Source organism: Octopus sinensis, linkage group LG3 (genome assembly GCF_006345805.1).
Source record: "Octopus sinensis linkage group LG3, ASM634580v1, whole genome shotgun sequence".
Classification (NCBI taxonomy): domain Eukaryota; kingdom Metazoa; phylum Mollusca; class Cephalopoda; order Octopoda; family Octopodidae; genus Octopus; species Octopus sinensis.
In genome coordinates this window covers 152,984,154-153,001,653 of record NC_042999.1, presented here as the reverse complement: position 1 = coordinate 153,001,653, position 17,500 = coordinate 152,984,154, and positions in this window count along the sequence as shown.

Below are 17,500 nucleotides of genomic sequence, written 5' to 3'. Positions count from 1 at the left end.
ATATGCAAATTTTTATACACTCAGACTCACACACAGCCATATGCACACATATATCCGTCTACGAAGATGTATACATACATGTCTTTGCAAAGATGTATATACGTATGTTTGCATGTATATAGGCATGTGTTTGTGTAGGTATTCACGATTTATGTCTACGTTTACAGAAGAATACAGCGATATGTTGTTATTGTAAGAGAAAATTAGTAAAGTCTATATATATATGTGTGTGTGTGTGTATGTAAGTGTGTATGTAAATGCATACACACACACACACACACACACACACACACACACAAATATGTATATATATATATATATATAGGCGCAGGACGGGCTTATATATATACATATATATGTATCGAAACTGCGAGGATGATCCGGTTCTTGACTGAAGATTGAAGGCTTCGAATGACCCGTCCGTGTTTTTTTAACCTCTTCTGAATGTTGTCCCATTTTGTATATATATATGTATATATATATATTTCCCACCAGTGACATACATAGAAATCCAAATATAAGAATTTGATCGACGAGTCCCTTGACAAAGGATGGCACGTGTGAGCTCATTCTCTGTTGAAGTCGGCTGCTGAGGTTTCCAGCTACATAGTTATTCTATTTCCCGACAGAAGATAGGTCTGGAACCCAGGATTTCAAAGAACGCACACCATCGGAAACAAGCTAATGGTAGCTGTAGTTGAGGAAAGAGCGCAAGAGAAACCTTTTCATAGACGAAGACTAATTCAGTCCCCGCTGCCCCACTCACTTGAAGTGTACAGGTTAGCAGACGAAACGCTTGTGACCCTGCAATACCTACTGGCAATACCGAAAGGTGTCCGACTTTACAATGGATTTTAGGTGGATTTAGATACCTTGCAAAAAACCTCTGAGTTGCTCTACTTTGTTATTTATCCTGCTGATGTCAATAATAAAATAATATGCCAATTGTTAGAACTCTAAGACTATCAGAAAAAAAAATGTGTTTCTGATTTTCTTAGAGTTCTAATAATCAAACGCTGTAAGGCGGCGAGCTGGCAGAAACGTTAGCGCACTGGGCGAAATGCTTTGCCGTATTTCGTCTGCCGCTACGTTCGGAGTTCAAATTCCGCCGAGGTCGACTTTGCCTTTCATCCTTTCGGGGTCGATTAAATAAGTACCAGTTACGCAATGGGGTAGATGTAATCGACTTAATCGACCTTGCCTTTCATCCTTTCGGGGTCGATAAATAAAGTACCTGTTGCGTACTTGGATCGATCTAACGTTTCTGCTAGCTCGCTGCTTTGTTTCAGTCATTGGCTTGCAGCCATGCTGGGACACAGACTTAAAGAATTTTAGTCGAACGAATTGACCTCAGTCCTTTTTGTCTTTTAAGCCTGATACTTATTCTATCGGTTACTTTGGCCAAACCGTTAGATTACGGGGACGCAAACACAGTAACACCGGTAGTCAAGTGGTTGTGGGAAACAAACACAGACACAAAGACACACACATAAATTATTATATATATATATATATAATATATATATATATATATATATATATATATATATATATATATTATATAAATATATATTCTTTATTCTTTTACTTCTTTCAGTCATTTGACTGCGGCCATCCTGGAGCACCGCCTTTAGTCGAAGAAATCAACTCTACGACTTATTCTTTGTAAGCCTTATACTTATTCTATCGGTATCTTTTGTTGAACCGCCAAGTTACGGAGACGTAAACACACCAACATTGCTTGTCAAGTGATGGTGGGGAGACAAACACAGACACACAAATACATACACACATACATATATACATACGCACATGTATATATATATATATATATATATGTACGACGGGCTTCTTTTAGTTTCCATCTACCAAATCCATTTATAAGGCTGTGGTCGGCCCGACGCTATATATTGTAGAAGGCACATACCCAAAGTACCGCTCGGAACCCGGAACCATGTGGTTGGGAAACATGTGGTTGGGAACCAAGCTTCTTACCACACAGCCACGTCTGGGTCTGTAACTAATTTTTTTCTCATAAATTATTATTGAAAATTTAAGTGCAATATGAACAATAGAAAACATTCGTGTGACACTAATTAACTAATTTAACCCCGCCACGCCTGTGAAAATGTTCGGGAAAATTTCCCACAGTAAATTAGCCGTGAACACGGGTTTTGTACAGGTCAAATATGCTTCAGCCATATTTGAGCTGTTTTAAAAGATTGATAATTTTCAAAAAAATGATTTAGATTCTTTGGTAACCATCGAATCTGTATTTGCGAGCATTGGGGGTAGATATGTCCTTCGTTTAGTTATAATGGTCGTCATCGGCAATATTTATTGCTAAAAGAGCCTGATTTGATCAGCTGAAGAGAGATTTCACAATATCGGAAATATGAAACGAAGATTTGTAGACACGGTAATTTGAATAATTAAAAGGTAAGGGAACTTAATTAATTCAAATTATTATTAATTCGTTCTATTTGAAAATTAAACACACACACACACACACTTGTGTAGATAGAATGCGTAAGCAATTATAAATTTGAACTTTTAATCGTATGTATATTACAGATTTTTACAATATGCAAGAAAATATACACACGTATACGCAGGCACAAAACAGAAGCACACAAAATTATTATAATTAAACGAAATAATGCACACGCACACACACATATGTATACAAAAAGTTATCAGGACATTTGAGTGCGGGTGTATATATAATTGTATGTGTGCGTTTCGTTTTGTCTTTATGTATGTACATTCATGTACATGCGTGCGTGTGGATATGCATGCATACGCTCACGTACATATAAAAATACAATGCTTGTGTATACACGTATATGCTTCTATACATATACACTTCCACGCTTATATGTGTATCTATGTATACATGTATACACACACATGTATATATATATAAGGTATACATACACATATACAAATATACGCAAATATATGTATATGAAGACACACACGTACGCACGCACATATGTACATATGTGTATATATATATATGTGTGTGCGTGTGCGTTTATGCGTATATATATATATATATATAATATACACAATACACACACACACACATATATATATATATATATATATATATAATATATATATATACAAACACACAGGCACAAAATACGCTGTTTGTGCGTGCATGTATGCGTGTACGTATCTGAGTAAATGAAAGACCAGAGACCACGTAAGACATTTTATCATTTCTCTCTTCATCATATCCCGCTTTATCATTTCCCGCCGTTGTTATTTCCCGTTCGTTGACCTAATATCATTCATCATTTTACTCCTTTCAAACGCGTTCCTCGCTTTTCCAACGACGCCATTTTCTTTTCGTCTAATATATATTTGTATATATATATACATACATACATACATACATACATATATATATTTTCTTTCATATTTTTTCCCTTCTTTCTTCATACTTCACATCTACTTCGAAGTCTTTTATTTTTCATCTCCTACCATTTTTTCCCCTTTCTCTCTGATATTGTTTTTTTTTTTTTCCTTCTGTAGCTTTGATATTTTTTTTTGTTGCTGTTTGTGTGCTTTTATAATTTTTCTCGTTTTCTGTTTTATTTGTTTGTTTCTCTTTTCTTATATGTTTTTGTTTGTGTTTATTTTCCTTCGCTTTTGTTTCTTTATCTATCTGCATTCTACTTCTTCATTTTCTCCTTTTCTTCCCCCCCTCCTCCTCCACCTCCTCCTCCTCCTCTTCCTCTTCCTAATTCTTCGCCTTCTTCTGTTTCTTCTTGTTGTTGATCTATACTTCCTCCAAATCTTTATTTATTCTCTTTCCGTTACTCCCTCTCCAATACATACATACATACTACATACATACATACATACATACATACATACATATATATATATATATATATATATATATATATATATATCTATATATATATATATATACATATATATATATATATATGCATATATACATACGTGCATATATATATATATTATATTATATATATATATATATATATATATATATATATCTTCAGACCATAACTCTTGACCCTTGATCAGTTCGTATTTTCGTCAACGCTATCCTAATGCACATTTTACTTATTAAGAAAAAAACAAAAAAAAGTAGAACTTGCGACAGCAACAACAACAACAATAACAACATATACAACAATAAGAAAATCAACAATGATAGCAAAAGTGCAAATATGAAACGGTTTTGGTGATAAACAGAGAAAGAGATATTTAGTTTCAATGTAAACATTTTAGTGCTAGCTGAGATGAACAACACACACACACACAAACACACACAGACACACACACACAAACACACACACACAAATATGTCCACCAATTATATGCATGAATATGTTTATTTTGCATATACATACATACATATAATATATATATATATATATATGATAATACTTACCCTTATATATACAAACACATACGTATGTAAATTTATATAAATATTTATGTGTACAGATACACAATCACATTTATATATAGCGCATGTATATGTGTGTGTGTACATGTTAGTGTGTGTGTGTGTGTGTGTGTGTGTTATGCATGTCTTTAATTATTTAAAACTTGCTATGCGTAGGGGCTGGTTTTACAATTCTAAATTGAAAGCTCCGTCGTTGCAACGTATGTATGTATGTATGTATGTATGTATGTATGTATGTATGTATGTATGTATGTATGTATGTATGTATGTACGTATGAGTGTTATGGTTTGCTTGCATCAGTACAGTGTATGCGCAAAAGGTCGTCATTTTAGAAAATCAGAAAAATGTTAATAAATTACATATGAATAGGGAAAGAGATTAACTTTTGCCTTAAAAACATTTATTCATCTTCATATTTTGACCATAAATGGCCCAGTGAAGAATTTATATATATGTATGAAGATTCATGTAAATCTCTAATGGGCAAGGATAGTTTGGTTACCTGCTTTCTTTCGTGTTTTTATCTCCCGACATGGAATATTGGGTATAATTCTTATATTAAGTTCTTAAACGGTAGCGAGAGACAAACCCGAACACACACACACAGGCACACATGCACACACACAACGGGTTTGTTCCAGTTTCCATCTACCAAATCCACTCACAAAGGCTTTGGTCGGTCTGAGACCATAGTAGAAGACACTTGCCCAAGGTGCCACGCAGTAGGACTGAACATGGAACCATGTAGTTGAGAAGCAAGCTTCTTACCACACAGCCACTCTTATGCCTATATATATATATATATATATATATAATCCATATCTATCTATCTATCTATCTATCTATCTATCTATCTATCTATCTATCTATCTATCTATCTATCTATATCTATCTATCTATCTATCTATCTCTCTCTCTCTCTCTCTCTCTCTCTCTATATATATATATATATATATATATATATGTGGGTGTGACACACACACACAACATTATCCATCTACTAAACTCTCTCACAAGGCATTGGTCAACCAGAGGATATTGTAATAAACTTCAGCTCAAGCTGATGCCCAGTGTCACCGAACCTCGTGGTGGCAAAGTGACCTACTTAGCCATACAGCCATGTCAGGTTAATTTGTTTAATTTTCTTAATATTCCTCTTTTTATTTTACCCAGTTCACCTAGAATGTTCGGATATGGAACTGTTGTAATCTACCCTGACTAGAATAGCTTCGAATAACACAATTCAATAATTAAAAACCTGAGTGATGACGCAACCTTTCGTGTACATGTTGCTAAATTGGCAATGAAATGTAGACGACTGGCCGGATGGATTCTCAGAACCTTTAGAACAAGAAACCATGATGGTCCTCTGGAGAACACTTGTCCTAAGCCACTTTGACTATTGCTCTCAGCTATGGTCACCATCCAGTGTCAAGTTGATCACAGAACTTGAGGCGATCCAACGTAGCTACACGAAGAAGATAGCCTCTATGCAGAATATAAGCTACTGGGAAAGACTCAAGATATTAAAACTCTATTCCTTGGAGCGTAGGCGAGAAAGATATGCCATAATATACATCTGGAAGATCCTGGAGGGACTTGTCCCAAACTTTGGCATCGAGAGTTACACAAATGCCAGAACTGGGCGCCACTGCGTGGTGCCTAGGACTCCAAATTTGTCATCAAGATGTAGGACAAGATACTGTGATAGCCTGGGCTTCCGAGGCCCACAGCTCTTCAATATCCTCCCGAAGAACCTAAGAGACCTACATGGGGTGGATGCAGATGTCTTTAAAATGAAACTGGATCTCTTCTTGTCAGGTATCCCAGATGAACCAGGTGCAGATGAGGGCAGCTGCATCGAACTCTCTCATGCACCAAATGGCAGTTGCTAAAAAGCATTCGTGAAGTAAAACCATGTAGCAACACCAAATGGCGGTGCCCCAGCATGGCCACAGCTCATGAGCTGAAACTAGAATCAATCAATTATAAATTGACAGCATTCAAACAACACAGTTTTACCGTGGACATCTTTATACGAACAACTTAACAATGATTACGTGTTATAAAACAGCGAATCAGAGGGATATTTGGCGACCGTTCAAACATGAAATCAAAAGCATGACCGAAATAGTTCTTCATATTTCATATCCTATTGTACGCAGTGTCCTCGTTGGGCATGGGCAGTCTGGGAAGTTACTGTCAATAAACAGACACTGAAGGTCCAGTACAGATTTGTTCGGGGCTGTTAATGATGCTCGATGCTACGACGGGTCTTCTTATATGTGACGTAAAGCAAGTAAGTCAAAATATAATACGCAATATTCGATTCCACAGTAATACAGACATTTTCCCTTTCATCTCTACGCTCCTTCATACATATATGTTTGTAAGTGTGTGTGTGTATGCGTATATTTACTTATGTTTATAAATACATTCACGCGTATATAGTATATATTGTATATATATATATATATATATATATATAGTATATATTGTATATATATATATATATATATATATATATAAACATATATATATACATACATATATATATTATATACATACATATATATATACATACATATATATATACATACATATATAATATATTATATATATATATATATATATATATATATTATATATATACATACATATATATACATATGAGAGAGATAGGGGAATGAAAGCGCTATAGAGAGAATCAGTTTAACTAATACATATATATATACAAACTATATGTAATCCCATTAATTCCTCATTTCGACCTATATCTCTTCCTTATTTCTTCATTAATTTTCTTACCTTCTTAAAATCCTTCAAGCTTAGGAAAGAAAAAAAAATTGTACCCACACCACTCTCTCTCTCACTCCCCCTCTCTCTCTCTCTCACACACAATACATACACATACATACATACATACATACATACATACATACATACATACATACATACATACATACATGTATATATGTTTTCAAATCTCTCTGAAGATTACATTTCATGAGATGAAGATCTAATGAGATTATAATTAATGACATTAAAGCAAATAAGATTACAATTTCAGTGAACGCGAAATGTCGCTGAGAATAACTTACTTTTTCAGAAGTGAGAACCTAATAATAATAATAATAATAATAATAATAATAATAATAATAATAATAATAATAATAATATAGACACGACCAGGTAGCGAAATTGCTACATTGGAAACAGTGCGAAAAGTGGAGGCTAGAGAGAGGCAAGACGTGGTATGAGCACAAACCGCAGAGAGTGGCTGAGTCGGAGACTAGCAAAATCCTTTGAGATTTCCCAATCCAAACAGATCAGATGCTGGAGCATAATAGACCGGGCCTAGTGGTGGTAGACAAGGTGCACCACACATGCTGTACTGTTGGTGTTGCATGTCTTTTTGACCCACGAATAGTTAAGAAGTAAGGCGAAAAGATAGATAGATAGATACAACCCTCTGAAGTACGAAATAGACCGGCTACACAAAATGAAGGTGAAGATAGTGCCAATTATTGTTAGGTCCTTTGGAACAGTATCAGAAGTCATCAAGAGGAATATAAAGGAAATTGAAATAGAGTGCCCAGTAGAACTGTTACAAAAGTTTTGCCTCTTTGGCATGGCCAAAATAATCAGGAAAGTATTAGCTGAAAAGAACGGATAGCATGGTACCGTAGGCTGCTGTTAGCAAGCCCGCTATGCATGCAAGACTTCAGGAGTTCCAACAAAGCCTGTGATAAAGAGGTATTAATAATAATAATAATAATAATAATAATAATAATAATAATAATAATAATAATAATAATAATAATAATAATAATAATAATAATAATAATAATGATTACAATAATAATAATAATAATAATAATAATAATAATAATAATAACAATGATGATGATGATGATGATAATGTGATAATAATAATAATAATAATAATAATAATAATAATAATGATAATAATAATAATAATAATAATAGCAGTACCAGGCAGTGGCTCTCATGGCTTCTGATCTTAACTGATTGGAAGTGTTATCATGTACATTGTTTTGTCTTGGTATAAAAGATGGGCTACAGCAAATATTCTGCTCAATACCACAGATTTGCTTGTCAGTTGTTTCACCATAACCAGTTGAGCAGAAGTAGTGGGGGAGCATCATAGCCATGTGTTGAGAGGGATTCTTTAGGGTTTGAATAATTCACCTCTGGAAACATGGGTGGTTCTTTCAACATCCTTAAACAACCCTTATTCAGGGACCTTTTGAGCAGGATGGGCTACTCAACCTGAAGAAAATTCTAACTGGGCCCCACCTGCAAGGTCATGTGCTGTTTATTTTGATATGAGATCATCATGCCGCGCACATATGTTGTGATGCATGTGCCTGGTGTACCCTTATCAGACGGGTAGTCATGATGGGTATACTGGGCTTCGTATATTTTACCCCAGTGTCACTTTGATGGCATGCACTGCTCTCTCACTCAATAATAATAATAATAATAATATAACAATGATGATGATGATAATGATAATGTGATAATAATAATAATAATAATAATAATAATAATAATAATAATAATAATAATAATGATAATAATAATAGTAATAATAATAATAATAATAATAATAATAACAACAATGATGATGATGATAATGATAATGTGATAATAATAATAATAATAATAATAATAATAATAATAATAATAATAATAATAATAATAATAATAATAATGGTAATCATCATCGTCATCATCCTCCTCCTCATCGTCATCATCCTCTTCCACCTCATCCTCTTCATCCTCCTCCTCCTCATCATCATTATCATCATCATCATCGTTATTGAATATTGCCGTGAGGGAATGTGTTTTCGACTCGCTTCGAGGACATTCTATCGTTGTTGTTTCATTTTTTACTCTCATTCAAAGCAGATGCAGGGAACGGAAAAAAGTAAATATTTAAGAGAACAGATTTCATTTTGCAGCAAAACTTAAGTATTGTCCATGCAAGGTATAATGATATTTCTACAGTTGCGAATGTTAATTTGAAGAATTTGAATAAAGCCGTTAACAACAATAAGAACCGCTATAACATGCAGAAATATTTTGTTAAATAAAATGAAACCTCCTAAAAGTGAAAGTGTTGCTTCGAAGAACAAAAGGTAGGACGTGCAATTCTTTCGTCAGCATTGCTAGCCAGAAGAAATAAATAAATTTTGGCCAAATATAAAAATTACATGCGTGGCATGTAATTTTAATTTAAGGTATTGATCTAAAAAGGAGTAAAGTTGAAGGCAATATATCACTGCATCTCTATAAACTTCGCGTTGGTATTAGGGCGCGCAGTAAAATTATCGGTAGTGAGGGACCTCTAGCTGTTGTCACAGAATCTTTCTGGTAGGGGACATCCTGATGTAAAACCTGCTGTTTTACGTGATGACTGGTCATTTCTTTTTGGCCTTTGTCTAGGTACTAATCACGGAGATTCAAAGATTGGTATTCGTGTAGGACAAGGGTTTAACACTACAATCAACAATGTAGAAATGTCCCTTTATGGTGGATTCATTTGTCATTCCATCTACTGAAAGTCCTATGACGAAGGAAAATGTGGTCACGTGTGTAGAGCCAATCAGTTGGAAACGCGCAGTAAGTTACGATTTTTGTGCGTCACCCATGCAGCAAACCATATATGTCTGCAGCAGAAATGAATGGCTATCTGAAACGTCATGGACGGAACGCCATAGCAACAAAGAAGCACTTGGCGACAGCACTCATCTGTCAAAATATGAGCAATAACCATACTTGCATGCATCCATGAATGTCTATGTGTGTGATTGTGTATGTGTGTACTGACGCACACAAACGCAAATCTCACAGATGTTACAAATGTACCAGTATACATACAGACATACATACATGCTCGCTCTCACACATACATGCACACATACACACAAGTATCGCATTGTTTTAGCCTTCAAATGACGCCACCCCGCTGGCTAAGCGAGCAGGCCAACAGAAGAAAGAATGAGAGAAAGTTGCGGCCAAGGAGTACAGCAGGGGTCGCCACCACCCCCTGCCGGAGCCTCGTGGGACTTTAGGTGTTTTCGCTCAATAAACACACACAACGCTCGGTCTGGGAATCGAAACCGCGATCCTCCGACCGTGAGTCCCTTGCCCTAACCACTGGGCCATTGCGCCTCCACATATATATATTCTATCGCCATGTTGATCGCCATGTTGATTCGTTAGTTACTGCACGCATTTTTTTTCTCTCCTTCTTTCTGTGTTTTTTTTCTCTCTGTGTATCTTTCTGTTGAAGAGCGTAGGCTCGAAACGTTAAAGACTTGTTTTATTTATATTTCCTGAGCGCCATTCTAATACAATTGTTTGTTTGTTTTCCACCTGCCTTCGTCTTTTGTCTATTTTCATAAAGCTTCCCGTTATATATATATATATATTTGCGTATGCGTATATAATTTTATATTTAGACTTGCATACCGTATGGTGTCCACACATTTATTGCCTTTCAGATCTTGTTTAGCTTAAGTTCAATAGTCTCTTATCATTTGAAAACGTTTCTATGGCAGCACACGAGAATCAACAGAAACCTTAATCACAAGAGCGGAGTTCCTACCGTTTCTTTGTATGTCTAAGACTGGACTATTGTTTAAGTACCGCTTCTTGACGATCCTTTTGCACATTCTGATTCTACTATGGAGCAAATCCAAATCCTTTATAATCATTAATCCTTTAAAACCATTACCTTTTTTTATATATATTCAACGTGAAATCCATTATTGTCAAGAGCTTTCTAAATCTGATTCGGAAATATTTGTTTGCAAGATACAGCTCCTCTAAAATGTTTAACCGATAAAACTCAAAAGTTCCCTATAAATGCACACGAACATCATCATTAGGAGCCTGACTGGCTGTGTGGTAAGTAGCTTGCTTACGAACCACATAGTCCCGGGTTCAGTCCCACTGCGTGGCACCTCGGGCAAGTGTCTTCTGCTATAACTTCGGGCCGACCAAAGCCTTGTGAGTGGATTTGGTTGACGGAAACTGAAAGAAGCCCGTCGTATATATGTATATATGTATATATATATATATAAATATATATATATGTATGTGTGTGTATATGTTTGGTGTCTGTGCTTGTCCCTCCAACATCGCTTGACAAACGATAGTGGTGTGTTTTCGTCCTCGTAACGTAGCAGTTCGGCAAAAAGAGACCGATAGAATAAGTACTTAGGCTTACAAAGAATAGGTCCTGGGGTCGATCTGCTCAACTAAAATGCAGTGCTCCAGCATGGCCGCAGTCAAATAACTGAAACAAGTACGAGAAAAAAATTAGTAACGATTGCCTCAATCTAGTTGATGCAGGCAAGAAACCGAAGGCCAATTCAGTGAAGATTTATTATGATAATTCCACTAATCTAGTCAACAGAGGAACCAATAGAAGAGTTCCTAATACTTGCAACATAGATGACTTCGATATACACTTGTACAGTGTTAAGCTTGGACACAAACTGAAAAGAAGGGCAGGAAGACAATGAGATTCTGCGCAATTTCCGTTTCCTATGTTTCACACACCAACTTCCAATTCACGCAAGAATATGAATGATGATACCTGACGAAAGGTGCACAACAGTGAATTTGAACCGTGAACCAAGTCGTTCGTAACTAAAACAACCATGTCTCTTTACTCACTTTTACTCTTTCATTTGTTTCAGTCATTTGACTGCGGCCATGCTGGGGCACCGCCTTCAGCCGATTGAGCAAATCGACCCCAGGACTTATTCTTTGTAAACCTAGTACTTATTCTATCGGTCTCTTTTGCTAAACCGCTAAGTTGCGGGGTGTGTGTGTGTGTGTGTGTGTGTGTGTGTGTGTGTGTGTGTGTGTGTGTGTGTGTGTGTGTGTGTGTGTGTCTGTGTCTGTGTGTGTGTGTGTGAGTACATATATACGACGGGCCTCTTTCAGTTTCCGTCTACGAAATCCACTCACAAGGCTTTCGTCGGCCCGAGGCTATAGGAGAAGACACTTGCCCAAAGTGCCACGCAGTGGGACTGAACCCGGAACCATGTGGTTGGTAAGCAAGCTACTTACCACACAGCCCCACTCCTAAGTCTGTTTCCTGTTCATCTAATACAGCTATGTGGAGAGGAATGGTGTTTGTATTTTTTCACACAATTCTTAACTTATAAGTTATTATTGTGAAGGTCTCAGATACGACCTCATTCCCTAATGAAGTCGGCTACCACAGCTTTCCATCTACTTCGGTGTGCTGTCTCGTGTAGAAGGTGGGTCCGGAACCCAGACAACTAAAGAAATCCATCAAGGAAACATGTACGGCAGCTGAAATTAGCTCCAGATGGCTATAACTGATAAGAGACCACAAGTGGAACCCATCGTTAGGTGAAGCATACAGGGTGAAATGCTTGTGACCTTGTGGTGCCTACTGACAATACGGAAGCGTTTAGTGCACTGCAATGGATATAGAAGAGCTTGCAAACCTCTGCGTAGCTACTACGGTTTCTGCGTGGGGCAAAGCATCTCTGTTGCTTATTCCACCTCACTTGCCTTATTACATTTCATTATATTTTATTATAAGCTTATTATAAATTATAACGAGATATAATTCTTAAGATTGACTTAGAACCAAGTGGACTTCTTAATCACACAGCGAAGTTTGCGTCAATCCTGAGAAAATAACACTTGCTTTATTATGCAAAGGTTTAATTTATTTGTTAATTCAAACGTTTTACCAATATTCTTTGTATATAAATTATCTGTAAACGATAATTTATGCGTATAAATTGGTTGTTCACCTCAATAAATCTCGCACAATTTTCCCTGATAACCAAAAAAACTCTACTTCCTATAATGTTAGTCGGTAAGTGATTACATGATTCACATATTCACACTTTAGCTCAGCAAATTTGACATTTGTTAGGTTTTTGTGATTTACTAACATATACATTCCTTTCATAATGAGTAGCCATGCCTATAATAATTATAGACGTGGTGTAACCAAGCCTATAATAATTACAACGGCTTCCACCAGAATCTTCCTCATAAATCTCATTTTAAGATTTCGATTTTTCCTTGATTTTCTTTTGAGCTTCGAATTTATTATTGGTAGTTTCTTTCCTTGTTTGTGTAATTTTAGTCAAACAGAAAACATGGCATACAAAGGTTTGTAATTCATTATTTATTTATTTATAAAATGTATTCAGTATAAACATTTAAATTTGGTTTATAACTAGACTTGAAAGAATCACCTCCCTAAGGTACAAATCCTGCTGTAATGTGAATGGTTACGCTTTTATCTATCTATCTATCTATCTATCTGTCTATCTATCTATCTGTCTGTCTGTCTATCTATCTATCTACCTATCTATCTATCTATCTATCTATCTATCTATCTATCTATCTATCTATCTATCTATCTATCTATCTATCTATCTATCAATCTATCTATCTATCTATCTATCTATCTATCTATCTATCTATCTATCTATCTATCTATCTATCTATCTATCTATCTATCTATCTATCTATCTATGTCTCTCTCTCTCTCATATTCTCTGTTTCTCTCCCTCTCTGTATCTATTTGTACAGTCAGTTATGCTATCTATATCTATCTAGCTGTCTATTTATGCTTAGCATATTTTTAGTGTGGTGACGGTGCATGGCTCAGTGGTTAGAGCGTCGAGCTTACGATCGTGAGGTTGTGAGTTCGAAACCCGGATCGGGCTGTGTGTTGTGTTCTTGAGCAAGACACTTTATTTCACGTTGTTCCAGTTCACTCAGCTGTAGAAATGAGTTGCTACGTCACAGATGCCAAGCTGCATCGGCCTTTGCCTTTCCTTTGGAAAATACTGGTGGCGTGGAGAGGGGAGGCCGGTATGCATGGGCGACTGCTGGTCTTCCATAAAAAACCTTGCCCGGACTTGTGCCTGGGAGGTGACTCTCCTGCATCTAATCACCGTACTTTTCTCCTGCTGTTGTCAAAAAGTATCCATTTCTCATCACAAGTAATGATCTGATATAAAAAATGGTCTTTCTCCAGTCGAGCAAGGCGTCTATTTTTTTTTTAATCTCGTTCAGTTGATGTGAAACAAACCTATCCGTTTTCTTGACTTTTCCAATTTTTTACAGGTGTCCAAAAACAGTTGTGCGAGAATTTTTGGAGTTCTGATGAAAGTTTTCGAGCCTTTGTTATCGGATTTTGTTCATACGAGAAAATCACTCACTCGACATAGTTTGGTTGTTATCATTTTCATAAGGTCTGTGGGTACGAATTTTGTATACCAATATTGTTTGGAAAGAAAAAGAGTTAGAATTAAATGCAAGGTAGACATAATTGAGTTTTTAAATGACTGAAATAACAATTCATGTGAAACCACCTAATAGTACCACTAATGATAATTGTGGGTCCAACTGCTTATCACGAGTTATATCTTACGCAGAAACGTGAAATAATCGACATTTTCCATTGTGTTTTTCGGCTTCAAGAGTTTCTCTGTTTCTTTTGCATTCATGAATGTGTGTCTTTTGGTAGAGTGATGCCTCGCAGTACGAGTTTCATTTGTTCCATGATCGAGTTCATCATACGAATTACTCGTTTTACAAATCAGTTTTCCCCATTGAAATTAGCTAAAATATAATTAATCCGTTCCAGCACCCCAAAACCACTCAAAAATAATGTTTTTTATAGGCTTTAAAACAGAAAAGGTGTAGTTACAAGTACAATAACAATTATAAAAAAGAGAACGCAAAAGAAATATGTAAACTGGTTTTATTAACTGAATTATCTTAAAGATGGGACGATTTGTGTGCTCGTACTACGAGTTTCCGCTCGTACTTCGGGACAAAAATTCGCATGAGTCTCGGCTCGTACAGCAAATTACTCGTACAATGGGGTACTCGTACTGCGATGTCCTACTGTACTTATGAAAATATGTATATATGTGCGTATGTATATGTGTGTGTATGCGTCTGTGTATGTGTAGGTAAACACGAAGAGCATCCATATAGCTTACGTGTATCAAATTCCATTTAAAGTATTAATTATTTAACTGAAGGCTATAGTAGAGAAACTTGCCGAATGTGCCGAGGCTTGAAATCGAACCGGGTGCCACGTGTTTACAAAGTGAGAATTTTAACCAGCCGGTCATGTTTGCCTTAAACCCATCACATGTGACTTTTCCCAAAGAGGGAATTGCATAATACGGCAATACATGACAATGCTTGGGGTGGGATGGAGGGGGGGCAGGTATAAACTTTTGATCTCCCCGCTTCTCAACTTCCTTCAACTGTGAGGTCTTGGTTCGCTTCACACTCTTTCATCACTGACCTCATACCAATACCCTTCCTACTCTTCCTCCTCCAAGCCTAGTCATCACCATCACAGTAATCATCGTCATGTTTCTCCTCCCCTCACCTCCACCATCATCATCATCATCCCCATCATCATCATTATCACATAAAACCACCACCATCACCACCACCACCACCACCACCACCATCATCATCATCATCACCACCACCGCCGCCATCATCATCATCATCACCATCATCGCCCTCATCATCGCCATCATCATCATCATCATCATCATGGTCGACGTCGCCGTCAACACCATCGCCATGTGGGTGGGGCGATGGAGCAAAACAACTGATAAAACGACAACAACGTCTTGTACTTCTTAAAAATAAATAAAACATAAAAAAGCATAACCACATGGTTCCGGGTTCAATCCCACAGCGTGGCACCTTGGGCAAGTGTCTTCTACTATAAGCCTTAGGCCGACCAAAGCCTTGTGAGTGGATTTGGTAGACGGAAACTGAAAGAAGCCCGTCGTATACATACATATGTTGTTTTAAGTCGTGTTTGTTTGCTCCTCTGTTTGACAAGATATCTCAAGAACCGCAGGATGGATTCGGATGAACTTTGAAAGATGTTTTGGTCTCGTGACTGGCACGAACTGATTAGATTTTGGGATCGATCCAGTAGCGAACAAGGATTCTGGATAATTTTTCCTGTTATTTTTTTAATTCATGAGAGTGGTCGAGTTCATTTTTAGTATTCTTGTTTGTGAGAGCAGTCGAGTTTATTTCAGATAGTCCCACTTTAAAAAGCATCTCTGGTTAATCGTTGAGAGGGCATTGGTGTTGCCTTGGCGGAGGTTTGCGCTCTCTGAGTGCTCTTGTTGTCATTATTATTATTATTATTATTTTATTATTATTATTATTATTATTATTATTATTATTATGTTTTTTCCTTCTTTCTTCAAATTTTCTTCCGTTTCTCGCCGAGTGTTTTCCATACACCTAGGGCAGAGAAGGGCATCGTATGCATTCCCAGATTACACGCGCAAATTCACAGATAAAATATGTATTTAATAATTAGTAAATAAATAAATTAATGGATGGTTGTTAATTTCACAGCGATAGTACTCCAGTTAATACGAATTTTTGCACTTCCTGTAGGGATGGTAAGCCTGGAATCATTTTCAAATAGGTTTCAGTACCTTTTTTTTATCATTCCTAGAGATCCTACAATCACTGGTACTGTAGTCGCCTTGAGATGCCACATTTTTTCAATTTGTATAAGCAGGTCTTTATATGTACTAATTTTGTCAAATTCTATCGCCGCTATATTGTGATCACAGGGAATACTCATGTCAATTAATAAACACATCCTTTCATAATAATATGATCTTTCATAATAATAATAATAATATATTATTATTATTATTATTATTGTTGTTGTTATTGTTATTATTGTTGTTATTATTATTATTATTGTTGTTATTGTTATTATTATTATTATTATTATTATTATTATTATTATCATTATTATTATTATTATTATTATTATTACCTCCATTTTAGCGAAGGCGGAGGTATTGTTTTTAGTAGCGTTTGCTTGTTTGTTGTCTGTCGTGAAGAAGATATCTCTAGAACCACTGAATGGATTCGGATGATTGGACTCGTGACTGGCACGAACTGATTAGATTTTGGGATCGATCCCGTGT